Source organism: Haliotis asinina, chromosome 7 (genome assembly GCF_037392515.1).
Source record: "Haliotis asinina isolate JCU_RB_2024 chromosome 7, JCU_Hal_asi_v2, whole genome shotgun sequence".
Classification (NCBI taxonomy): domain Eukaryota; kingdom Metazoa; phylum Mollusca; class Gastropoda; order Lepetellida; family Haliotidae; genus Haliotis; species Haliotis asinina.
The window spans coordinates 14,713,999-14,741,136 of NC_090286.1; the positions used below are offsets into that span (position 1 = coordinate 14,713,999).

Below are 27,138 nucleotides of genomic sequence, written 5' to 3' on the forward strand. Positions count from 1 at the left end.
GTTTTGTACTGCTGCACACTCCCTCACTTTAAAGCAGATATTGTCTGCAAGAGGCCTTCAAAAGTTCTTTGTTAAAAGGTTGTTTGCCTATATATTGAGTTACTGTCAATCGACAACCTATTTTCATGCCCTGTTTTCTTCACAATTTATTCTGAGGAGCAACTTTGACAACCTACATATTTGATAGGATCACGAATGAGGTTTCAAGCAGAAGTGCTGACTGTTGGTAATATTACCTGTGAGAATTACTCTTTGTTCAGTGGATATGCCCAAAGGAGAGCAAGCTCTCAGAGGTTACAAATATGCATGGAATGATGATGAATATTAATTTACCTGTTACAGACATGTCAGAGTGGAAGCCAGTTGCTGAAACTCTATGTCCACTAGACATGTGAATCTTGGCATATGCTCTTGGTTAAGCTTGGAACAAAGTTGGAGCAGTGTTTAGAATATTACTGCCCATGCTTATAATTTCTGTTGTTAAAATGATCATCCTGCCAGATGATGCAATGGTACTCTGTAGCTATGGCAACTACACAATATTGAAAACCCATTTTATGGTAGTAATGAGATTTAAGGTACATGTTCTTTTCTATCTTATTTCGTGAATGCTGGCTTTCACATGACAAGGCTGTAAATGCACAGGGAAACATGGGTGCTGTTATTAATGCAACTTCTGTTCTGAAAAAGTTTAAATTTGGTTGGCATTTTACTACCACCTGGTGGCTTGTAAATAATGGAGTCCAGGCATCTGAGTGATTAGTTCGACTGTTGTGAGCATCCATATGTTGTATCAGTTAATCAGTTGAGGCCTCTGAAACTGACCACCTGCTCCAGCTATTCATCTCTTCAGCCAGCTTATGACCAGTTCTAACCAGGAACCTATGCTGGAACTAACTGTATTGTATCCCAACAAGTCTTTATGGATGATGAACTTCTTTACTGTACAGTAGTGACATTTTGGTACAGGTTCTTATCCTGTTTTCAAGTCTTGAAGGCCTGGCAGCTTTGTTGAAGTCCAGTGTAGAAAACAACCCAATGGTTCTTAGACCTTGCGAAGGTTCATCAGCTGTGTGTAAACAGGCCTGTTCATTTAGTTATAAAACTTTGAGACATCTCTTTCCACTCTAGTTGAGAAGACATCTCACAACCAATGCATATATTGTTTCTTGTGGTTGCATGGCCTTCCAAGCAAGACACCATTTTCCTCTTGCCATGTTGATGTATGTCTAACCAGGCAGTGCTGCATGTTCAGGTTACATAGTGATGATAAGGCTTGCACTAATTACCTTACACATATTGTGTTATGTCAGGTAGCTGTGTGTTATGTATATGTTGTTTATCTAGCCGTTTACGTCAATAACATCCAGGCTGGAATCACAGGAGGAATGGCTTCATGTCAACCACAAGCAGTTTTGTTGTTAGTGGAGGAGTGTTTTCACAACTTCCCGGATCTGCTAGATGCACAACTATCGAATGCCAGAATTTTTTATGTTTCACTATTTCAGAAGAAAAGTTAATGTGCAGACATTTGAAGATTGTCGACCACAGGAGCTAACAATGTATGCGCACATGCATGTCCACACAAAACATGCATTTTTTATATGCACATGTCTCTTACACATGTTACAATACTTGGTCATGGAAGGGCTACTATATGTGAAATATGATGTTCTTACAAAGGACTCCATGTGTTTGGTTGTGGTGTATTGGGAGCTGCCATGAAGCACTCTGTATAGAGTGTTATGGAGTATTGGGATCTGCCATGAAGCACTCTGTATAGAATGTTATGGTGTATTGGGAGCTGCCATGAAGCACTCTGTATAGAGTGTTATGGAGTATTGGGATCTGCCATGAAGCACTCTGTATAGAATGTTATGGTGTATTGGGAGCTGGTATGAAGGACTGTGTGTTGTGTTATGATGTAATGGGATCTGCCAGGAAGGACTGTGTATGTTGATGCATAATGGGAGCTGTAAGGAAGGACTGTGTGTGTTGTGGTGTATTGGAATCTGCTAGGAAGGACTGTGTATGTTGTGGTGTATTGGGATCTGCCAGGAAGGACTGTATATGTTGATGTATAATGGGAGCTGTTAGGAAGGACTGTGTATGTTGTAGTGTATTGGAATCTGCTAGGAAGGACTGTGTATGTTGTGGTGTAATGGGATCTGCTAGGAAGGACTGTGTATGTTGTGGTGTATTGGGATCTGCCAGGAAGGACTGTGTATGTTGATGTATAATGGGAGCTGTTAGGAAGGACTGTGTATGTGTGGTGTATTGGGATCTGCTTGGAAGGATTGTGTATGTTGTGGTGTATTGGGATCTGCCAGGAAGGGCTGTGTATGTTGTGGTGTATTGGGATGTGCTAGGAAGGACTGTGTATGTTGTGGTGTATTGGAATGTGCAAGGAAGGACTGTGTATGTTGTGGTCTATTGGGATCTGCCAGGAAGGACTGTGTATGTTGATGTATAATGGGAGCTGTAAGGAAGGACTGTGTATGTGTGGTGTATTGGGATCTGCTAGGAAGGATTGTGTATGTTGTGGTGTATTGGGATCTGCCAGGAAGGACTGTGTATGTTGTGGTGTATTGGGATGTGCCAGGAAGGACTGTGTATGTTGATGTATAATGGGAGCTGTTAGGAAGGACTGTGTATGTTGTGGTGTATTGGGATGTGCAAGGAAGGACTGTGTATGTTGTGGTCTATTGGGATCTGCCAGGAAGGACTGTGTATGTTGATGTATAATGGGAGCTGCCAAGAAGGACTGTGTATGTTGTGGTGTATTGGGATCTGCCAGGAAGGACTGTGTATGTTGTGGTGTATTGGGATCTGCTAGGAAGGATTGTGTATGTTGTGGTGTATTGGGATCTGCTAGGAAGGATTGTGTATGTTGTGGTGTATTGGGATCTGCTAGGAAGGATTGTGTATGTTGTGGTGTATTGGGATCTGCCAGGAAGGACTGTGTGTTGTGGTGTATTGGGATGTGCTAGGAAGGACTGTGTATGTTGTGGTGTATTGGGATGTGCTAGGAAGGATTGTGTATGTTGTGGTGTATTGGGATCTGCTAGGAAGGATTGTGTATGTTGTGGTGTATTGGGATCTGCTAGGAAGGACTGTGTATGTTGTGGTGTATTGGGATCTGCTAGGAAGGATTGTGTATGTTGTGGTGTATTGGGATCTGCTAGGAAGGATTGTGTATGTTGTGGTGTATTGGGATCTGCCAGGAAGGACTGTGTGTTGTGGTGTATTGGGATGTGCTAGGAAGGACTGTGTATGTTGTGGTGTATTGGGATCTGCTAGGAAGGATTGTGTATGTTGTGGTGTATTGGGATCTGCTAGGAAGGACTGTGTATGTTGTGGTGTATTGGGATCTGCCAGGAAGGACTGTGTGTTGTGGTGTATTGGGATGTGCTAGGAAGGACTGTGTATGTTGTGGTGTATTGGGATCTGCCAGGAAGGACTGTGTATGTTGTGGTGTATTGGGATCTGCCAGGAAGGACTGTGTGTTGTGGTGTATTGGGATGTGCTAGGAAGGACTGTGTGTTGTGGTGTATTGGGATCTGCTAAGAAGGATTGTGTATGTTGTGGTGTATTGGGATCTGCCAGGAAGGATTGTGTATGTTGTGGTGTATTGGGATCTGCCAGGAAGGACTGTGTATGTTGTGGTGTATTGGGATCTGCCAGGAAGGACTGTGTGTTGTGGTGTATTGGGATGTGCTAGGAAGGACTGTGTGTTGTGGTGTATTGGGATCTGCTAAGAAGGATTGTGTATGTTGTGGTGTATTGGGATCTGCCAGGAAGGACTGTGTATGTTGTGGTGTATTGGGATCTGCCAGGAAGGACTGTGTATGTTGTGGTGTATTGGGATCTGCTAGGAAGGATTGTGTATGTTGTGGTGTATTGGGATCTGCCAGGAAGGACTGTGTATGTTGATGTATAATGGGAGCTGTTAGGAAGGACTCTGTATGTTGTGGTGTAATGGGATGTGCAAGGAAGGACTGTGTATGTTGATGTATAATGGGAGCTGCTAGGAAGGACTCTGTATGTTGTGGTGTAATGGGAGCTGCCAGGAAGGACTGTGTATGTTGTGGTGTAATGGGAGCTGCCAGGAAGGACTGTGTATGTTGATGTATAATGGGAGCTGTTAGGAAGGACTCTGTATGTTGTGGTGTAATGGGATCTGCTAGGAAGGACTGTGTATGTTGTGGTGTAATGGGATCTGCCAGGAAGGACTGTGTGTGTTGTGGTGTATTGGGATCTGACAGGAAGGACTGTCTATGTTGTGGTGTAATGGGATCTGCTAGGAAGGACTGTATGTTGTGGTGTAATGGGATCTGCTAGGAAGGACTGTGCATGTTGATGTATAATGGGAGCTGCTAGGAAGGACTCTGTATGTTGTGGTGTAATGGGATCTGCCAAGAAGGACTCTGTATGTTGTGGTGTAATGGGAGCTGCCAAGAAGGACTGTGTATGTTGATGTATAATGGGAGCTGTTAGGAAGGACTGTGTATGTTGTGGTGTATTGGGATCTGCCAGGATGGACTGTGTGTTGTGGTGTATTGGGAGCTGTTAGGAAGGACTGTGTATGTTGATGTATAATGGGATCTGCTAGGAAGGACTGTGTATGTTGTGGTGTAATGGGATCTGCCAGGATGGACTGTGTATGTTGATGTATAATGGGAGCTGTTAGGAAGGACTGTGTATGTTGTGGTGTATTGGGATCTGCCAGGATGGACTGTGTGTTGTGGTGTATTGGGAGCTGTTAGGAAGGACTGTGTATGTTGATGTATAATGGGATCTGCAAGGAAGGACTGTGTATGTTGTGGTGTAATGGGATCTGCCAGGATGGACTGTGTATGTTGATGTATAATGGGAGCTGTTAGGAAGGACTGTGTATGTTGTGGTGTATTGGGATCTGCCAGGATAGACTGTGTGTTGTGGTGTATTGGGAGCTGTTAGGAAGGACTGTGTATGTTGATGTATGATGGGATCTGCAAGGAAGGACTGTGTATGTTGTGGTGTAATGGGATCTGCCAGGATGGACTGTGTATGTTGATGTATAATGGGAGCTGTTAGGAAGGACTGTGTATGTTGTGGTGTATTGGGATCTGCCAGGATGGACTGTGTGTTGTGGTGTATTTGGAGCTGTTAGGAAGGACTGTGTATGTTGTGGTGTATTGGGATCTGCCAGGATAGACTGTGTGTTGTGGTGTATTGGGAGCTGTTAGGAAGGACTGTGTATGTTGATGTATAATGGGATCTGCAAGGAAGGACTGTGTATGTTGTGGTGTAATGGGATCTGCCAGGATGGACTGTGTATGTTGATGTATAATGGGAGCTGTTAGGAAGGACTGTGTATGTTGTGGTGTATTGGGATCTGCTAGGAAGGACTGTGTGTTGTGGTGTAGTGGGATGTGCAAGGAAGGACTGTGTGTTGTGGTGTATTGGGATGTGCAAGGAAGAACTGTGTATGTTGTGGTCTATTGGGATGTGCAAGGAAGGACTGTGTGTTGTGGTGTATTGGGATGTGCAAGGAAGGACTGTATGTTGTGGTGTAATGGGAGCTGCCAGGAAGGACTGTGTATGTTGTGGTGTAATGGGATCTGCCAGGAAGGACTGTGTATGTTGATGTATAATGGGATCTGCTAGGAAGGACTGTGTATGTTGTGGTGTATTGGGATCTGCTAGGAAGGACTGTGTATGTTGTGGTGTATTGGGATGTGCTAGGAAGGACTGTGTGTTGTGTTGTGGTGTATTGGGATCTGCCAGGAAGGACTGTGTGTTGTGGTGTATTGGGATGTGCAATGAAGGACTGTGTGTTGTGGTGTATTGGGATGTGCAAGGAAGGACTGTGTATGTTGTAGTCTATTGGGATCTGCCAGGAAGGACTCTGTATGTTGATGTATAATGGGAGCTGCTAGGAAGGACTGTGTATGTTGTGGTGTACTGGGAGCTGCCAGGAAGGACTGTGTATGTTGTGGTGTATTGGGATGTGCTAAGAAGGATTGTGTATGTTGTGGTGTATTGGGATCTGCCAGGAAGGATTGTGTATGTTGTGGTGTATTGGGATCTGCCAGGAAGGACTGTGTATGTTGTGGTGTATTGGGATCTGCCAGGAAGGACTGTGTGTTGTGGTGTATTGGGATGTGCTAGGAAGGACTGTGTGTTGTGGTGTATTGGGATCTGCTAAGAAGGATTGTGTATGTTGTGGTGTATTGGGATCTGCCAGGAAGGACTGTGTATGTTGTGGTGTATTGGGATCTGCCAAGAAGGACTGTGTATGTTGTGGTGTATTGGGATCTGCTAGGAAGGATTGTGTATGTTGTGGTGTATTGGGATCTGCCAGGAAGGACTGTGTATGTTGATGTATAATGGGAGCTGTTAGGAAGGACTCTGTATGTTGTGGTGTAATGGGATGTGCAAGGAAGGACTGTGTATGTTGATGTATAATGGGAGCTGCTAGGAAGGACTCTGTATGTTGTGGTGTAATGGGAGCTGCCAGGAAGGACTGTGTATGTTGTGGTGTAATGGGAGCTGCCAGGAAGGACTGTGTATGTTGATGTATAATGGGAGCTGTTAGGAAGGACTCTGTATGTTGTGGTGTAATAGGATCTGCTAGGAAGGACTGTGTATGTTGTGGTGTAATGGGATCTGCCAGGAAGGACTGTGTGTGTTGTGGTGTATTGGGATCTGACAGGAAGGACTGTCTATGTTGTGGTGTAATGGGATCTGCTAGGAAGGACTGTATGTTGTGGTGTAATGGGATCTGCTAGGAAGGACTGTGCATGTTGATGTATAATGGGAGCTGCTAGGAAGGACTCTGTATGTTGTGGTGTAATGGGATCTGCCAAGAAGGACTCTGTATGTTGTGGTGTAGTGGGAGCTGCCAAGAAGGACTGTGTATGTTGATGTATAATGGGAGCTGTTAGGAAGGACTGTGTATGTTGTGGTGTATTGGGATCTGCCAGGATGGACTGTGTGTTGTGGTGTATTGGGAGCTGTTAGGAAGGACTGTGTATGTTGATGTATAATGGGATCTGCAAGGAAGGACTGTGTATGTTGTGGTGTAATGGGATCTGCCAGGATGGACTGTGTATGTTGATGTATAATGGGAGCTGTTAGGAAGGACTGTGTATGTTGTGGTGTATTGGGATCTGCCAGGATAGACTGTGTGTTGTGGTGTATTGGGAGCTGTTAGGAAGGACTGTGTATGTTGTGGTGTATTGGGATCTGCTAGGAAGGACTGTGTATGTTGTGGTGTATTGGGATGTGCTAGGAAGGACTGTGTGTTGTGGTGTATTGGGATGTGCAAGGAAGGACTGTGTGTTGTGGTGTATTGGGATGTGCAAGGAAGGACTGTGTATGTTGTGGTCTATTGGGATCTGCTAGGAAGGACTGTGTATGTTGTGGTGTATTGGGATGTGCTAGGAAGGACTGTGTGTTGTGTTGTGGTGTATTGGGATCTGCCAGGAAGGACTGTGTGTTGTGGTGTATTGGGATGTGCAAGGAAGGACTGTGTGTTGTGGTGTATTGGGATGTGCAAGGAAGGACTGTGTATGTTGTGGTCTATTGGGATCTGCCGGGAAGGACTCTGTATGTTGATGTATAATGGGAGCTGCTAGGAAGGACTGTGTATGTTGTGGTGTAATGGGAGCTGCCAAGAAGGACTGTGTGTTGTGGTGTAATGAGATCTGCTAGGAAGGACAGTGTGTTGTGGTGTGTTGGGATGTGCTAGGAAGGACTGTGTATGTTGTGGTGTATTGGGATCTGCTAGGAAGGACAGTGTGTTGTGGTGTGTTGGGATGTGCTAGGAAGGACTGTGTATGTTGTGGTGTATTGGGATCTGCTAGGAAGGACTGTGTATGTTGTGGTGTATTGGGATGTGCTAGGAAGGACTGTGTGTTGTGTTGTGGTGTATTGGGATCTGCCAGGAAGGACTGTGTATGTTGTGGTCTATTGGGATCTGCCAGGAAGGACTCTGTATGTTGATGTATATTGGGAGCTGTTAAGAAGGACTGTGTATGTTGTGGTGTAATGGGAGCTGCCAGGAAGGACTGTGTGTTGTGGTGTAATGAGATCTGCTAGGAAGGACTGTGTGTTGTGGTGTGTTTGGATGTGCTAGGAAGGACTGTGTATGTTGTGGTGTAATGGGATCTGCTAGGAAGGACTGTGTATGTTGTGGTGTATTGGGATGTGCTAGGAAGGACTGTGTGTTTTGTTGTGGTATATTGGGATCTGCTAGGAAGGACTGTGTGTTGTGTTGTGGTGTATTGGGATCTGCTAGGAAGGACTGAGTATGTTGTATTGAGTATTGGGATGTGCTAGGAAGGACTGAGTATGTTGTATTGAGTATTGGCATGTGCTAGGAAGGACTGAGTGTTGTGTTGTGGTGTATTGGCATGTGCTAGGAAGGACTGAGTATGTTGTATTGAGTATTGGCATGTGCTAGGAAGGACTGAGTATGTTGTATTGAGTATTGGGATGTGCTAGGAAGGACTGAGTATGTTGTATTGAGTATTGGGAGCTGTCAGAGTATATTGCATGCAACCTGCAGGTGTTGACGGCCATATGGAACTTATTCACTAAGTGAGAGGTTCTTGCTTCATTACTAATTGATTTCCCACCCTTTTACTTTCCTCCAGTAGCTCCATGGTGTATCAGTGCTTCATGCTTGCTGTTACATTTTGATTTTGTACCTGGCCTGTCAGTTTCCGTGATAACAACATGCAGCTATGGGTGACACACACTAGCAGCAGACAAAAGAGCTGGCAGTCATTGCATGCTGTGAACACTAAGTGCTCCCAAACACAGATGGCCAGACAAACACAGACTGCGATGCTCGGTTTGAGGTCCCACTCAATACAGCTACATGTACTATATAGTATCAGTGTATGAAATAACCCCTATCCGACCACTCGAGACAAACACAATTTCTGACGGATGGTCTAAATTTACACAGCTAGCCATCCCAATGGTCTGGTAAAAAATTAAGATGTTCCATACATCTAAGTGAATTCACATTATCTTCATGTCTGGTGTGGTTAAATCCATTTCAGGCTGATGTGGTTGGGTGTTTGGTTTTCATACACTGTATATAGAGTAAAAGTGCTTTATGGTTCAACTTCTTTATTATACAAGGTCACAACGTTTCGAGACAGATTCTAGTCTCTTCTTCACCTCACCTGAAGAAGAGACTAGAATCTGTCTCGAAACATTGTGACCTTGTATAATAGGTTCAACTTCTTTATTATACAAGGTCACAACGTTTCGAGACAGATTCTAGTCTCTTCTTCACCTCACCTGAAGAAGAGACTAGAATCTGTCTCGAAACGTTGTGACCTTGTATAATAAAGAAGTTGAACCATAAAGCACTTTTAGTTTGATTCCTGCAACTTCTAAATGCCTTTGAAACAACTGTATATAGAGATTATTACACAAGCATGTGTACTGTATGACAAATAAAGTGAGTGTGAAATGTTTTATTGATTTGGTAAATAATTTTACATAAGGTTTGTATAAGTCGTATGGCACACCTCTTAGTGTAACAGTTATGCTCTGCAACATGTTTTTATCCCACCCAGCCTGTAACAAGATATAGTCGATGCCTCGTCTGTCTGTCTGCCTGTCCGTCCGCAATCATTTGATTTTTGGAGAATAACTAAAAAACTGTACAACAGTTTTAGACCACAGCCAGTAGATAAAATAAACTGAAGCTATGGTTGTGCCTTTTGCTATTTACAGATTTTGGGCATTTTTATTTTCTGTGTTTTCCATGGAAACATTTTGGTCTTTGTCTAATGGGAGGGGTGTGCTTCGCTTCTGCAGCATAACTCAAAAAACATTCAATATTTTTCTGCAAAACTTGGTAGATATATCAGTCAACTTAAAGTGGTGCCTTGTGCTATTTACAGGTTTTGGTGATTATTGTTTTATCAGTTTCCATGGAAATGTTATCCTCAAAAGGGAGAGGTATGTTTCGTTTCTAGAGCACAACTCAAAAACTTCTTAATACCTTTCAGCAAGCCTTTTTGCTGTTTTGTCGATTTTTGTCATTTTTATACTTCCCAGTTTGCATGGAAATAGTTTGGTCTTGGCAGATATGTGGTGTCTTTTGCTGTTTACAGATATAAGGCATATATATTTTTCATGATTTCATTGGAAACGATTCGAACTTATTATAAAAAATCATCAAGTAACTCTCAGATGACTTGTCTGTTCAAATATGTGAAGGTCAGGGGAATATGTCATCTTCTCATAACTCTTGTTTAAAATGCACTCCGTCTGTCTGCGTGCCTATTCTTGCACATTTGTCTTTTCTCAAGCAGAACCTTAAAACTGTTCTATATTAAACTTTACCAAAGTTGGCAGATAAATAGGTCTGGTGGTGAACTGGTGCCTTTTGCTTGTTTTGCATTTCAGAAATAGATAATATTTGTGTTTTCATGGCAACAAGTTTGTCTTTAAAATTGATGTCACTTAATTCTTTCAGAACTATAAACTATTATAGAGCAGAAGTAAAAACCTTTCAATTTTTCTCCATCAAACTTGGCGCATAGATAGGTCTAGTGGTGTACTTATGCTTTTGGGTAGTTTTGGATCTCTGAAAAAAGATACCTTTTTGCATTTCTGTGGCAAAAAAATTGTCATGGACTGAAATTGGTGTTGGTGCACTTTTGCAAAGCAGAACTTTAATCTGGAACAGTTTTATCTGGTCCAGACTCATTTGTTCACAGACCACCACCATACAGCTAGAATATTGCTGAGTGCAGCATAAAACTAATCTAACCCACTCGTGTCTGTATGCATGCCAAAACATTTGACATAGTCATAACTAACTGACATGTTCATGAAGAGCATTTTGCCATTGTTGGGGACAGTGATGACTTTGTCTTCTTGTTTCTTTGTCATCAATTTCATGCATGTACATTTGTGCAGTGAAACATGGTAAGCAAGTGTGACTGCCTTCTTCAATGACGACACTTTCAGTTGTTTAATAATGCCTGGATAATGGTATACTGTTGTGGTATAAATCTTTTCAGCAAGGCATTGCTATCATATTTGTGCTATCCCATTTTGCAAGAGGAAACACTACAGCAGTGTGTTTAAATGGTCTTTATGGAAATACTTGTGTGCATGTTTTACTTTCAGGGGTTAGTTTTATAAAGCAGGTAACTCATTACATTCCCTGTGTGGTGCTTTGTTCCCTTAGATGATGGGCTACGGAACAGTAGTGCTCAACACTAGGGGTGTTGTCAGCAATACAGCAATAGAAAATAATAATAATAATGATAATAATAAGTTCATATTTGTAAAGAGCTTATTCCACACTCTAAGCACTACAGAATATTTACACTGGAGTATTTACAGTTAAAATTGTATGTAGTAAACTGAAAAAAAGGAGAAAAGTAGGAGGGACACAAACCATGGAGACACTTGTATGTCAGACCATCTTCGATATCTCCAGGATATATATTCCGATACGTCTCCACTATAAAAAGGAGAGGTAATAAAATCATCAAGTCGACCTGTACATGCATACAGGGTATAGTGGAGATTCCTCGGAATGATAACGAGGATGATGTCTTTCAACACGGAGGTAATATTGGAACATTAATAAGTCTTGCTGATGATGCAGGCGGAAGTGATTTGAAGTATATTAGAAGTATATCAAAAGTATATCAAGGAGGTTAGAACTGAGGCCTAAATGGATGATCTTACAGCAGTCAAGTCTTGATGTAACAAGAGTTCTTGCAAGTGTAGAGTTGCAGCAGGTATTGCCGAATGTTGCTGGTGAATCTCAGGTGAAAATAGCAAAAATGCTGAAACGGTAACCTGGTGATATGAACATCGTAATGTGTATTGTCACTTTACATACTAGTTCCTGGTGCGTTATGCTGATGCTGTCACCATCACAAGTTTACATACTAGTTCCAGGTGCATTATGCATATGCTGTCACCATCACAAGTTTACATACTAGTTCCAGGTGCGTTATGCTGATGCTGTCACCATCACAAGTTTACATACTAGTTCCTGGTGCGTTATGCTGATGCTGTCACCATCACAAGTTTACATACTAGTTCCAGGTGCATTATGCATATGCTGTCACCATCACAAGTGTACATACTAGTTCCAGGTGCATTATGCATATGCTGTCACCATCACAAGTTTACATACTAGTTCCAGGTGCGTTATGCTGATGCTGTCACCATCACAAGTAATAACCAACTCAGTTTAGGATGATATGTTGTCCTAGTTCATTGTACCTGTGTCCTCTGTCTACCTTTGTCTCAACAGAACTGCGATGTATCTCAGGTTCACTTGTATTAGAGTTGGATTCTGAGATTTACCTACAGTCATAGTGTTTTCTGCATGGACTGTGGTATGTTTGTATGTGTTGGGGCAGTTGGGGAGGGGTGTGTGATTAGTTGCATGTGTCAGTGGTTATCTATATCTATTTTATTCCACCCCGCATCTGAGAGACATCTGTCTCTTGGCAGTCAACCATAGCATATCAATTTCCCTGTCTGTCACAAGTGTCTGGCTCCACATAACATCTACAACAAAGGCACTCGGCTCCTTGTTTATTGGCACCTTGGATAACTGTGAAATTTCCTTTTTACAACCTTTGTTTATAATTTGAAGTGGCAACAGTTCCTGCTGCAACAGCTCTCTCTTTAATTGCTTTAATTAAGGAAGTATTTCTTCCAATTGACAATTTTACTTCAGTAGAAGTTGCTGGCAGTGATCTGTTTATGTAGGTTATATTTGAGAGACTCAAGCTGTTTACTTGATATTTAAAGGTGGCTTTTTCCAGGCATTTAACTGTGAGAGGAGACACCTGTAAAGGCGTGTGTTGGAATAGTGATAAATCACCCCAATAAGTCAGGGTTATTGTGCAGTTAACACAGGTTAATTGTTGAGGAACATTGAAACCACTTATGCATTGGCTTTTGGAGTGAAGCAATGCACATGGCACGACAAGGTAAGATCCTGAGCAAGATTACTTAACAAATAACAAACAGAGCACAATGGAAGCTTGTCACGCTATGAGAGATATGTGTGTGACTTACAGTGTGTGTTTCATCATTGTCAAGTATAGGAAAACAGACCAGCTGCATCTGTCACACAGCACCTAAAACCTGAAGGCTGTGTCTTTATCAGCCCATGAAATGGGACAGCCTTCTTTTTTTTCTTTGCAATTACCCATTTGCTGGTGCTTTTTGTTCAAACAACATAAAGCTTATTGATATCAGTGATTATTCTTCAATAGACTTCTTACTAATTTCCCTGGAAAGCTTTTGACATATCAGGAAGTAATGACATAAAATAATGATTGCACTTTAGCAAAATGTTTTAATGCAGTTATTTAACTTGACACCTCTTCTACAAAAGAGGGCCATGGTGTTAAAAAGTATTTTCTGAGAACTGGCAAAGGTTATGGCCAGCAGTCAGCTTTCTGAAGAGAATGGTTGTATTACTGTCAGTTTCTAACTCATGAGGAACTCTGTATTTTCATGTTTTTGCAGAAACCTTACCTCAACATGTGTCAAATGATCATATGTCTAAACTCAAAATTACCTTTGAGGGAAATTTCTCTTTGATATTTCAAAGATTATTGAAATTTGAGGATAACCAACAACAGTCTTGCTTAGATCTGGCAAATTTGTTTAGTACATGTATTGGGACAGTCATGGTCATTAAATAGAAAATCTCACTCAAAAGCCTCTTGTTACTCTTATTAAAAGAGTGATAATAACATTAAACTTGGTTTATGCTTTCTGTAGGATTGTTATATTCCTAAGTCCCATTTTCTTGGCCTATCAAGGGATGGTCTGATAGGAATACTCATTTGCAACACTTAACATTGATGTGACTTCTCTGTCTTTTCAAGTACGTGCACTAAGTTGCAGGTACTTATATTTGTTTTCTTAGATTCAGCATTTTGCAAGTACAAAGTGCCTCGATGTAACTCTGCTGTAATATTGTGATCTCAGGAACATGTTTGTGTTTTGGAGTATCACTTTTGTCTTAAATATATTGGAGGTTGGGATATTAATTACATATATGGGTTGAATACAAGCATAAAATCAAGGAAACAATACCATGTATAGATGGTATGAACACTTAGAACATAGGATGAATGTGCATTGCAGTAATCTGCCATGATGTTCTTAGACTGGGAGCAACTTTTCTCTTATATCATATTATACCTTAGGGACAACAGGATTGTACATTTTTATTTTTTTGTACATTTTTTTGTATGACTGAAAATGGCTAGCAATTATGAAAGGTAATAGTGTTACTAATATTGCCAATGTTGACACAAGTTGTGGACATGATAATCAAATTAATGAACTAAAAAATACAATAATAAAATGAAAATACCAAACAGAAACAGGTAGACTGAACTCTCTATAACTCCCAGATCTTTAAGTTTCAAGATGATTTTGAACGTAATTTTCTTCACATTATCTATTGTCTATTTTGCGTTATTTTTTGTTTTTAATATTTAATTTTAGGTGTCTTTAATGATTGTGATTCCCTAACATATAAAAATGTTGGAAGGTGCTATGTTGAGTTTACTTGCCATGTAACAGTATAAACTGACCACTTATTCCATGTCTAGAAAATACATTGATGTACAGTCAGCCAATCACAAAATCTGACCATCTACTGAGTGTCATGACTAAACATTGATGCACAGTCAACCAATCACGGAATCTGACCACCTACTCCATGTCATGACTATACAATGGTGTACAGTCAACCAATCACAGAATCTGAATACCTACTCCATGTCATGAGTAAACATTGATGTACAGTCAACCAATCACAGAATCTGACCACCTACTCCATGTCATGACTATACAATGGTGCACAGTCAGCCAATCACAGAATCTGAATACCTACTCCATGTCATGAGTAAACATTGATGTACAGTCAACCAATCACAGAATCTGACTAAGTAGTATAGGGAATGACAGTCCGAAAACACTTTTCAAAAACCCCTCTACAAAGCCTCATTTACTAAATGAGGCTTTGGTGGGACCCTTAGCTCTTGCTATTATTGCCCCTACTACAAAACCACGCCATCACGTTTACCGTGACTTGGCAGGCGGTAACACTGTGCCGTACGGTACGATCAATAATTCTTCTCTTACAAACCCCCTACCCGGCCCATCCCTCAAGTAGTATAAGTTAGGTTCGTCGGCTTTCATATCCACTTTATCTATGTTGTAAGTTTTGACCGACCATATAGGATCGGTGGCTCGCTTACGGCTATGTTATGTTTATATCGAGGAAACAGTTTAATGTGAACCGCTTACGATCTCTTTGGTGTTCATAATAAAGGCTTGCTGGGCTTTTTGTATTCCCTGTGCTATGTACTTTTTTTTCTCGTCCTCGCTGATAGCAGACTTACGAGACTTGGATCGAATATCTTGTTTCATTTCATTATATTTTTTGAGTTCAGAGAGGATTGAACTAAACTCCTCTTCTGAGATCTTACTGTCAGAGAGTGCCGTGGAAATTCGCTCACTCACTGTGTTGAGTTTTGCTTCAGCCAGAACCCTGATCTCGTCGTGTTTCAATGCCTTACGATTAAGTCTGCGTGATACTAACTTAAGCGCCAACCCTACCAACCCTGTCACCCCAGCCGTTATTTCAATACCTAGCACTATAGGTGCAGCCACGATGGTGGTTAACAACCCAACGCCTGCCGCCCCTAGTCCCATGCTGGTTGCCATAAGGGTAGTGTCAGCCCCGTCCACGATATTGAAAGCTCTATTGTATTTTTTACATAATGCTTTCCGCGTGTCACGGTCTTGTTCTAGTTGACGTTTCACATCACATAACTGCCTCAAGCGGAACCCATCTACGGTTTCCAACGTCTTCGCTACTTCCTCTACGACTGGGTACAGACCCATCCTATAATGTATATTTTGAAAGATATTTTAATTGGGGTTCAGTTAAAAATCTATTAATGAATTTAAAGCCTATAAGTTCTAGACTATTAGTCAGGGTAATAGGTGAGAGGCTAATAGAATTTCCTGTTCTAATAGAAACCCCCAGGAGGCTTGTAAAGTGGTTTATAGGACCCGTGGTATCCTGTTGTATAACAATACGGCAATATTCACCTTTGTGTATGATAAACCAGCCTATTAACACCTCGGGTAAAATTGGGTGTACTATTGGGGGGTCTCCATTGTCTGAATACTCAAAGAAGACTTCTATGATGAGTGTGAAAGGGGGGTATATTCTACCAAGATTACTGCTAAATGTTAATTTATTTTCGAATGGAGCCGATAACCCATTTATGCTACTTATTATTAATCCCCTCTCCGGAATGAAATCCCCGGGCCAGATACCGTTGTTCCTAATCTTAGAGATACGCCCCGTATATGCGTCTATTATGATATAAGGTGAGGTGAGTGTTAAGTTGATCAGCCATTTAGGCTTTGTAAAATCTGGTAACGGCACCCGTCTGTACACGTTGTCTTTGAAGTGTAGGATGTATAATTCATCTTCCTCACCAGGCTGATCGAATCCCTCCGTATCTCCCAGGTCGTTAAGTGTAGTGTTGGGATGATGACTGGTCATTATTATATTATTATGATATAATTTCCAACTGGTTTTCTGATAATAATTCAGGGGTTAACTTTATACCCATGAAGTGTATGTTGTCAGGCAGGAAGATATTGATTAGTGATATCTTGTTTTCTACGATCACGTTGACCCCCTGCAGACTGGTCTTGGAGTCGACACCCACCCGCACGTAAACGTTGCAAACTTGAAACTGGTGTCGTTTCACCCACCCGAGTTTGATCCCCTTCACGATCTCGACATCATTCCCCGATGGTTCCCCTAGGTAGACTTTGATGAACAGTGTTGAGTTTGCCGGTAGACTCTCTAGTATCTTAACCACGCCTTCGAATTCAGACACCAACTGCAATTTCACGTTTTGCATGGCCGGTTTACTCGATAGCATGTGGGCTGCTATAGTGTTGACTGGGCTGACGACTATGCTACGTCTCTGAGTTGGGATGTAAGCCACGAGCAGGGTTCCATTGTTCACGACTTTGTTTAGGTGGTTGTCTTTGTTATCCGTGAACACGTAAGGGGAGACGAGTCTAATATTGAGAAACCATTTGTTATCGGGTAACAACACCCACTTGTCATCTTCGGTGAAGACGAGCATATATGGTTTGTTTTTGACGACGGTAGTGCTCTCAACATCGTCTAAGTCGAACAGTTTACCTCCGAATGATGGGTATATTCTCCAGTTGTCATCACCGGTGTTGACGAGGGCGTACTTAGTGTTGGCTGTTGCTCCTGTGGTATCTATCATATCACTTAGGGCTCCACCGGAGGGGATTTCAACGCGTTTGTAAATGTTGTTTTTTAGTTGCAAGGCGTATGATTTACCATCTACTCCGGGAGCGTCGAAACCGCGTGTGTCTCCGAGGTCGGAGATCCCGATATTGACGCATTTTTTCACTCCGGGTCCTTGTGCGCTGGTCATGTTACGTGAAGCGTTAAGCTGAGGTATCCTATATTTACAGGATTATGATTTATATCTAACACCGATATTGTCAGCTCAGGTATGTTGCCCTGGGTTAATCTCTTATACTGCCGTGGTGAAAACGACTCGGTTCTACCGTCGTTGAATTTCTCAGTTTTAACCGGCACTGCTCTCAGTATAGTGGAAGGGTGGCCTCCTTGAATGTTGTACGTTGTGCTAACCTGACCTAGATGAATGTACAGCTCTCGGTACGGTACTAGGTCGGGTAACTTCGTACCTGTGACGGTTGTTGTTGGTTTTATCTCGTCAGGAGACATACCGAGTATCCTCGCTAATGGTCGGCCGAGCCTCAAGGAGGTTCTTCCGTTGTTGATTAACACCACTGTGCCGTTTGAGTCGTTCATCTTGAGTTCGGCTCCCAGGGGTTTGAAGACCTCGTCGTTTAGCGAGCACACGCTGTAGTAGCCGTCAGTTATTTGACTGCGAGTTCCACTGACGAACAGCTTATTGTTGCTGATATTAATGTTAGTCCATTGCGGTAGGTAGGTGATATCGCAGAGTGCGACTTCGAGTTGACCTGACGTGTTATCGATCGCGTGCGTCAGCTGAACGGCCTCACCGCTAGTTATTCCTGGAAGTGTTATGTACATATTATAATATATAAATTATATAATATAATATGGATTTAGCACACTTGAAAATCGTGGTGAATGCAGATGGTACGGGGTTTAAAACAACCTTTATTGATATCTTTGAAAAGTATGTCGTGTCCGTTAATAACACGCAGGCGGTGGTAAACTGGAATCAAAACCCAATGCAGTTTTGGCAGAACCAACTAAACTTTGCTGTGTGGTGTGCGACGACAGGGTCGGGTGTGACACCAGACTACGGTATAGACGAACTGAGTAAGGCGGTTGTTTTGTTTCATATTTATTATCAAACGAGACGAATATTGAAGGAAATAAGTGCTCCTCTTCCCCAAGATAAAGCGTGGAGTATGACGAATAACCCCTATGATAGACGCGCTTATGAACGTATTTGTGGGGAGTTTGAGATTCCAACGAATAAAGACTTTCGCCTTCCTGGTGTGAACCATGGTCTCGGTATAGTTCTCGTGTACTTCTACAGGTCCGGAAAATATTATGCCGGTTCTAAAGATGGTTCATACAACCCACACCGTCATACATTTACAGGCCCCACAACGAATGAAAAGATCCATGTCAGCTGTATAAAGCAAACCAGTCCTGATGCAGCCACAGCCTGGACTAAAATGATCTCAAAAACATCGAAAGGATTCACTCGTGCTGGTACAATACGCTTGAACGATTCGATTCGAACGTACGTGTGGGCGCTGTTGGGTGCGCAGTCGATGACGCGTTCTAACATCCTCGGTAAGGGAACTGCTTACGACGCTCAGACACAATTCGTTTCCAACGTTGATGATGCTATCAATTCACCAGTTGATCTCCCGAGGGCCATCGAACGCTACCAAAACGTATTAGAATACGCCAGATCGAAAGTCAATTACGTGTTCGGCGTGGGGTTGTACATGGCTCCGAGTGATATGCAACTGAGAATAAAAAAAGTGGTGGGTTATAACAACGAAATAGTCATAGCCACGAAGGATCAAAAGTTGGGTATCAACCCCGATATTAACACCCCCTATATCCCACACACCCAACCACGTGAAACGGGTATAGTTGCGCCACCACCGGAGCCTAAAGTTCATGTGGAGGTACCCCCGGGGGTTTCCACCACCTATCAGCAGCATATTGATAATAAAACAGCCTTAGTGGTTGGTGGGGTAACTTTGGGACTTATTTGGTTAAAGATTTCTTAGCCGCTACGTACACCAGACCCGCCACGGCGACGATGGCTGCCCACAGGTTTTGACTGAGCCACATGGCAGTTTTAGACAGAGCGCTCAACAACCACGAGACGATGCTACCCAGGATGCCGGGAAGGGCTTCGGCGGCTTTACCAGCCAGTTTAGCTAGGCCTTCCCCGAGTTTTTTGATCCAGTCTTTAACACCACCACCACTTGGAGTTCCCCCGCCGGCACTTGGGAGTGTGGGGGCACCCCCCACCAGTGACACCACCAGGGTTGATATAATAAAACCCAATGCAGTCAGAATGCTGGCGATGGTGATCCCTTGCTCCCGGAACAATATCCGAATCCTGTTGGCTAAAGTTGTATCTTCGTTCAGTATTCTATCGATTGTTTCCCGAATGCGACTGATCTGGGATCGAAGATGTTCACGATTCGAGGAAGCGGCTTCCAATCGTGTACGTTTCTCGTCTTCTAAATCGCGTAGTCGTTCATTGATACGACGCTTCATATCATCGTCGTCAGTTTCGGTGAGTTTGGTTTTTTCCCTAGCGATGTGCTCGTCGATTTCGTTCAGTTTCCCCATGTTGTTCACGAGTTCTCCACGCACGCGTTTCACGGCTTCGTCTAAGCCGTACAGTTCCCTTACCGGAAAGTCAAACCCCGGTAACGGTTTGTCCCAGTAGGTGCTCAACAGTTTTTCTATGCTGTCCGAGGCTTCTGTAGCACGCTCTGGCGTCATTTCATCTGTAGTGGTGAGGTGGGATCTGGTAGCTTGCAGATCTTCTTTAACAGTCTTAGGTATTGCACCACCGTAATCACGCATGTTTAGATGTTCACGGATAAATTCAGCACCACCATTGCGGCTGGCTAGAGTTGACAAGGCCAGTGGTTTTTTAGTGATCTTGTTAAAGAGGTCAACCTTTGGGGCAGACTTAAGACGTAGAACACCCTTTGTATCAATAAAAAAATCCTTATGGTATCGACCCTGGGGTTCAACGTAGTTTTTATCACTTTTTAAACTTTCGTAATAATCATTTACCGTTGTTTCTAAAAGTTGTTGGCTCAATGGCAAACTAGTAAATGAGGTCTCCTGCTCATCATCGAATGCCTGGGCACTATCGTCCCACATATCATCCATAGGTATGTCTTCATCCATTAGTATTAAAAATATATTTCTTTTATATAACAATGTACGGTAGAAAATTAGATCCTTTCAGAAAATTGAGAGAGCCATTAGGTGCCAGAGCCGTGCGACAGTCGGTGACCATCACCAACAATCCCAGCAAGATAGACCAGAACCAAACTCTGCTGGTTAGATTTCCAAACCTTGGTGAGAATGACCTCATTGTACCAGGCACTGTTCGACTGGCGTTCAATATCACGTTGACCTCCGACAACGACAAACGCGAGCTAGTGCGGAACGTGGGTCGAGCTATCATCAAGAAAACGACCGTCAAGATCAGCGGTAATGAGGTGCTGAGCATCGACGACAGCGACGTGTTTCACTGCTACAAAGATCTCTGGAAAAGCGAGAGAGAACGAGTCAACGATGTGTACCAGGGTATCAGCAAATCAACCCGGGCGCGTATAGGATACGTCTTCACGCAAGACCAACAAGACAAGCTATCGGACGGTGAAAAGGCTATCGCTCTAGCATACGGGAATCGATTCTGCGTGCCGCTCGACTTCGAGTTGCTCACGGGACACGCGCCGTTTTACCAGGCCGCGCTGGGTGATAGGCTCGAATACGAGCTCACGTTTAATGACTATAGCAAAGTAGTGCGTACGCCGAACGGTGATGAGGCTAGTTATGCCATAGACAACATCTCTCTGGAGTTCGACATGGTCACTAGCCCGGAGCTGGCCAGGCAGGTTCGAAGCCAGTACTCTGGGAAGATGGCTATCCTGTACGATCGCGTACTGAGGCATAGATCAGTCGTGCGAGATAAGAGCGACACTGTGTGGAATATCAACCTGAACGTGCCGGCGCGATCGATGAAAGGTATCCTGGTCGTACCCGTGGAGGATTACGATCCATTCCGGAGGGACAGCGAGAAGTTTTTTAACCCCGAGATTGAAAAGGTGGAAGTTACCATCGAGGGCGTGCCCAACCAGCTGTTCAGTCATGGTATGAGACCACACCAGCAGTGGGATGAGATAAAAAAGCTACCAGTGGGGGACTACATAACAAAGGACCTGGACCTCGGCTCCGTGCAGATCGGTGAATACCTGACCACCAAGTATGCCCTATGGTTGGACATGCGATCCACGGATGATGATAAACTGCATGGCAGCGGGCGTCGTATAGATAACGGTAGCGAAGGGATAACCATCCAGATTACTAAGAAGGCTCAAACCGCTGGTAAGTTGAAATTATATCTGTACGTTATTATGGACGCGCAACTTAATATAGACAATGGGAGATTCGTGCAAGCCATCTACTGATGGGGGAGACCCCCTGGGGTTACCCACTGACCCACACTGTGCTATCATATGCGGGCAGACTGGCTGTGGGAAGACCGTTTTCGTGTTGGATATGTTGGAGGGTTACTACAAGGATGTGTTCGATAACATCGTTATCATGTGCCCTACTCTGAGCATGAATAAAACATACGCGCGACCTTGGGTGATGACGGACCCGGACGTACACAAAATCGACCCTGGAACACGCCTGCAGGACTGGTTGAAAGCTCTTCACGAGAAATTTAAAGGGGAACCGACGCTGTTTATACTGGACGACTGCAGCGCTAATCGCGAGATAACAAAAAAGAGAGACATGCTATCGTACTTGGCCTTCTCCGGCCGGCATGCAAATCACAGCGTCTGGGTGCTAACGCAGAAGTTCAACTCGGTGTTGAAAGACCTCAGGGAGCAGACGCGATGGGTGGCCTTATTTCACTGCAAGGACAGGGATTCGTTTGAGGAGTGTTTGAGAGAGAACGATGTGATGAGTAAATTAGAACGGGAACGGGTGAAGAAACAGCTCGCTGAAACTAAACACGCTAAGCTCGTTCTAAAAACCGACCAACCAGTAGCATATATAGTTTGCTAAGCAAAAGCTAAGTAAAAGCTAAGCAAAGCTAAGCAAAGCTAAGCAAATACTAAGCATAGCTATGATATTTGAAGTATTTGTCGTGTGCAACTTAACCTTCATTTCTCTGTGTTTTGCCTGTATCGGGTATTATATAGTTAAAACTAAATCTTACTTGTTATATTATAAGATGGAGTGTGAGGAATTGCTCGAACAGTTGGGGGGTACCCCCAGTGGGGGTGTGGGGGATTCCCCCAAGCGAGAGAAACTGGTGGCGTTGGCTGTTGGCGGCAAAGCCAAACATTACTTTGGAGACTACACTCCGGATAAAATTCACAAAATGTCAGCCGAAGAAATCGATAAGCTGTACGCTAGATACGAGTCCCGGCTCGGAGCAGAAATGACAAAGACAATAGGATCGGCTATGACCCAGATATACACCGGTATTGTATCACAATTCCTTCCCATTCCACCAGAGCGCCGACTTTACCTGTGGGAGGACCTAGATAAAGACCCTTTTATCGAACACGCCGTGAGCTCTATCAGCTGCGGGCTGTACCACAAATATGGTATGTTGTTGGCTCCAGTGACGGCGGCGATTATCACGGCAAAACATTGCCAATTTGAGAGAAAGAATAATAATAATAGTATAGATGTCCGAGGTGACGGAACCAGTGACGGTGGAAACCCCAGTGGAGGAGACCCCTTCAGTGGAGGTACCTCCAACAGTAACCAGACAGAAGAATCCTAAGAGAGTAGCTGCCGGTAAAAAAGGTGGTGTAACCAACATAAAGTGACCAACCCAACCCGACTGTTGTTGGCTGTAGGCGTAACTGCTGCCGTGGTTATAACATGGTTATACACCTCCCACAGTGAACCACAACCCAACAGTGAGAACAGTGAGGGTATGGGGGTATCCCCCATGGTAGACCCGCATATCATGTTATAATTTAAAATATTTTATATCATATACATAATGTCTGAGGGGAAAACGTTCGTCAACGACGCATACCACGCCACAGTGGTAGCCAGTCTAGCCGTAGGGTACGCTCGGTTGACTAAAATGGTGCTTAAACAACCAACTATCAAGCTAGATTTCAACCTGCAGGATATGGGTATGCTCATAATGAACCTTGGTATGGCGATGGCCACAAAAGACATCCTAGTAAAACAAGGAATAATACCTGATAATATAATGAAATAAATATAGGGATGGCCACGATAGCTATGATGGTTGGTGGGGCGTTAGTGAATGCCCTGGCATTTTCCGGGAGTAATTTCCTCTTCTCGAAACTACGAGATGATCACGCGGCTGAAATACAGGAAGAAAGGAAGCGACACGATCTCGCTACTGAGAAATTACAAAGAGCACAGGCCGAGTACGCTAAAAAACGCCTCCAGAGGATCGATTTTATTAACGAACAACTCACGCGTGAAAACCATGCCGTTCAAACATTCAACGATGTTGATGAAGCAATGAAAGAATACTATCTACTAACTGGTAAACAATTGGAACCGCTCAATAAACCCACACTCGCTCAGTACTACACACCATCCAAGGGACAAATGAATCGTGAACTGGGTTTCATAGTGTTGGGTATAGCAGCTACTGCGTTGGTTGCTAAGCAATTAAACTAAAATACCTATATAAGTAAACATGAGACCCGCTCCATACCGATGTGAATATATACTTATGGGGAAGACCGAGGCCTGTGGTAGGAAATGCAGGAATCAGGGGTTCTGTTGTTTCCATATGGGAAGTCCTAACTACACGTGTTCTGTGTGTGGTATCGGGGTTAAAGGACACTACTGTTTATGTAAAGCTCACGGAGCGAACGTAGTCAGACATCAACTCATATACGAGAATAAAAAAGACTACATAAAAGAACGTAGGCGACTGCTCAAGATAAAATCCAATTAGAGATTGGTTCTCTTAGGTGTAAACATGTCTACTGTACATTCTTGAATATGGAAGCCTATCTTACGGTAAAACAATTAAAAGCTATAGCAAAACAGCTTGGATGCCGGCGTTATTCAAACCTGGGGAGAGCCGGGTTAATCGAATTGTTATCAAATAACCAAACACTGATCGATGCCTACATAGATTCACACAAGCTGTTGGAAGACTTACGAGAATTGTGGCCAACAAACCGAGTTTGGTTAATAAGTGATTACAAGAAATAAAATATTTTTTATCAAGAGTGGAGGAGTTACCTCCCCTTACTGTGAACCAATTAGACATTAGTTCTCTTAGGTGTAAACACAATGACTACTGTAAGCGAGCTCAAGAGGGTCGCAAAACAGAGAGGTGTTATCGGGTATTCTAGAATGCGGAAGCCAGCATTGTTGAGATTACTAGGTTTAGAAGTCCCTCCTACGGTAAAACAGTTAAAAGCTCAAGCGAAACAGCTTGGATACACGGGTTATTCAAAATTGGGGAAAGCCGGGTTAACCACATTGTTATCACATGCCCCAGTAGCACGTCCAACTGTAAAACAACTGAAAGCCGAGGCACACGATTTGGGTTTAGGCGGGTATTCTCGTATGAGAAAACCACAGCTTGTAGAATTATTACGACAGAATAGAGCTATTGACCTACAGTTTGTGCGCACTGAGCACGCCGTAGGCAATTATTTGAGAGGTTGGCGCATGCGTGTTGATAGAAACATAGACATTACAGATATCAAGCCTCTGATAGCTGATAAGGTCAACCAGGAACTAAATAATCTAGGAAGTATCAAGTTTCAGATCACAGTGAAAATGTCGCTCGATAAGCAGGTTGGGAGTACCACTGAGTATTTTCAACCTTACTTCCGAGGTAAACAAGAGGTCGTCACACATGCAGAGACCATTGACGCATCAATCGATACAAGTTTTCAGCAGATACGAGAATACCTAGAACGCTACACACACTTAGGGTCCGGGTGGGCTGTAGATAAAATCGATAATGTCTATCTAGATATAGCTAAATACGTGCCGTTCAGAGGTGGGTCATACCTAGACTTGCCTCCCTACTATAAGAACAAACAAGCCATAGTAAACGTTAAGAATAGAGGAAACGATTGCCTGAGGTTATCTCTCAGGTCAGCCATATTTCCAGCTGCCACTAATCCGAACAGGCCTTCTAATTATCCACAGGATGATGGGCTCAACTGGGATGGTATAGATGAACCAACCCCAATAACCCAGATTACTAAAGTAGAAAAACAGAATAATCTGGCTATAAATGTTTTTGGTCACGAAGGTAATACAACAATAATACACAGGGTCAGCCCGGTGAAGGATTGTCAAGTTATTAATTTATTCATGATTCAAAAAGGTGAAACGTATCACTACACGTGGATAAAACATCTCAGCCGGTTGTTACACGACCAGTCGAAACACGATGGGGAAAAACACTTTTGTGTACGATGCCTACACTGTTTCAGTCGGGCTGATTTATTAGAATCCCACCTGGAGGATTGCCAAGGTGTTGGGCAGACGGCCATACGAGTCGAAATGCCTAAGGAAGGTGAAAATATCCTAAAATTCGACAATCACAAGAATCAAATGTCTGTGCCTTATATTATATATGCCGACTTCGAAGCCTTAGTGGTTGGGGAATCATCCACTAGTGGGAGTTTCACACAAAAAACACAAGAGCATAAAGCCTGTTCGTTTGGATACATTGTCGTCCGTTGTGACGGGGAAACGAAAGCTCCGGTAGTGTATAGGGGTCCTGACGCGGCTGAAAGGTTTCTAAAGTGCTTGCAGGAGGAAGAAAAAATTATTAGGAATGCATTGTATAGAATCGCTCCCATGCGTATGACCAGAGCCGACAAGATAGCTCACGCCAGTAGCACTAACTGTCACGTGTGCGACTCGCCACTTAACGGTGATTCAGTGAGAGATCACTGCCACATAACTGGTAAGTATAGAGGCGCCGCTCACAACGCGTGCAACCTCAAGCTTAAAATCAATCCTAAGATAATAAACATTCCCGTTGTCTTTCACAACTTGAGAGGATACGACTCTCACTTGATCATGCAGGCCATAGCGAAAATCGATGGTAATATAACGTGCATCCCCAACAACATGGAGAGATACATCTCCTTCAGCTTAAACGGACTTAGGTTCATTGACTCGTTTCAATTCCTCCTGTCGTCACTCGACAGTCTGGTCAAGGCCAACAATACCTTCCCTATCACAGATCGATACACAGACGCCGAGACTAGACACCTGCTCATGAGGAAGGGTGTATATCCATATGAGTACATGGATAGTTGGGCTAAGTTCACAGAGACCAGACTACCTCCTATCGACTGCTTTTATAGCAAGCTGAATGAGGCGTCCGTCTCACGAGACGATTACTCGCACGCGATTAACGTATGGAATAAACTTGGTTGTAAGAACCTTGGCGATTATCACGACCTGTACTTGAGGACAGATGTACTGCTGTTAGCCGACGTGTTCGAGACGTTTCGGCAAACATGTTTAAAGCAGTATAAACTCGACCCCGCATGGTATTACACCAGCCCAGGTCTGTCGTGGGACGCCTTGCTTAGAAAGACCGGAGTTAATTTGGAATTGCTCACAGATTACGACATGCACCTATTCATTGAGAAAGGCTTGCGAGGTGGGATTTCCATGGCATCCAAACGATACGCTAAAGCAAATAATCAATACGTGAAAGGTTACGATCCTAACAAACCAACCAATCACATTCTCTACCTCGACGCAAATAACCTGTACGGCTGGGCTATGAGTCAGTATCT

At 43.2% G+C, this 27,138-nt stretch overlaps 1 protein-coding gene across 2 annotated transcripts in view; it reads left to right on the forward strand.

Moving 5' to 3' along the window:
• The window catches only part of LOC137291418 (peroxidasin homolog), a 203,084-nt gene that overhangs the window by 136,463 nt on the left and 39,483 nt on the right, over nucleotides 1–27,138 (forward strand). The window lies entirely within an intron of this gene.